Consider the following 825-nt stretch of genomic DNA (forward strand, 5'->3'; position numbering starts at 1 on the left):
TGGCTATAGATCTCATAAATGATTGGCCAGAGACTCGTTTTTTGGGGAATAAAAAGCAGAGTTTCTATTACATTGTGTCATTTGCAACGAAGATGTTACGTTTTAAACATCCGTGCACTATTCTCATAGCTGGTCCTTCCCGTGCTGGTAAAACTCACTTTGTGAATCGATTAATTAAAGAAAGAAATGATATGTTTAATGTTTCCTTTAAAGAAATTAGGATGGATTTTTAGGATTTTGGATTTCTGGGCTTTCGGCATCTAAGGCCATTTAGCCCTTCACGATTTGAGGGATGACGTCCCTCGGCGAGCACACAATCCGGGGAAAGGGAAGGAATAAAGGATTGGGGAAGGAAGGAAGCGGCCTGGGACCTATAAGTTAGGTACCACCCCGGCATTTGCCTGGTGTGAATGAGGAAAACCCAGGAAAACCTCATTCAGGGTGACTGGCCTGAAAAAGCTGTTACTTTTTCGACCGAGTGCCCCCACCGGGAATCGAACCCGGGACCGCTCGCACCGAAGGCGAGAGCGTTAGCGACTACGCTACGCGGGGCCACTCTTTAAAGAAATTGTATGGTGTTATGGCGCAGTTATACCAAACTTGGACGTTGATGCAAAAATACGTTTTCTGGAAGGAATCCCCGATATAAATACTTTTGATATAAGTGAAAATTCATTACTCATATTAGATGATTTAATGTCAGAAACAAATGACGATGTGGCCAAATTATTTACCAAGTACGCTCACCACAAGAAATTAACCGTAATATTTATTGTTCAAAATTTATTTCCAAAAAACTGGCATGCTCGAGATATTAGTTTAAAT

General features: G+C 41.6%; 1 non-coding gene across 1 annotated transcript; it reads right to left on the reverse strand.

The window, feature by feature from the left end:
- Nucleotides 1–479: 479 nt before the first annotated feature.
- On the reverse strand, nt 480–553 carry TRNAR-UCG (transfer RNA arginine (anticodon UCG)). Its single transcript has one exon. It is a non-coding gene; the product is annotated as a tRNA-Arg (tRNA).
- Between the last annotated feature and the right edge of the window lie 272 nt (nt 554–825).

Source organism: Thermobia domestica, chromosome 16 (assembly GCF_964235325.1).
Source record: "Thermobia domestica chromosome 16, izTheDome1.hap1.1, whole genome shotgun sequence".
Taxonomy (NCBI): domain Eukaryota; kingdom Metazoa; phylum Arthropoda; class Insecta; order Zygentoma; family Lepismatidae; genus Thermobia; species Thermobia domestica.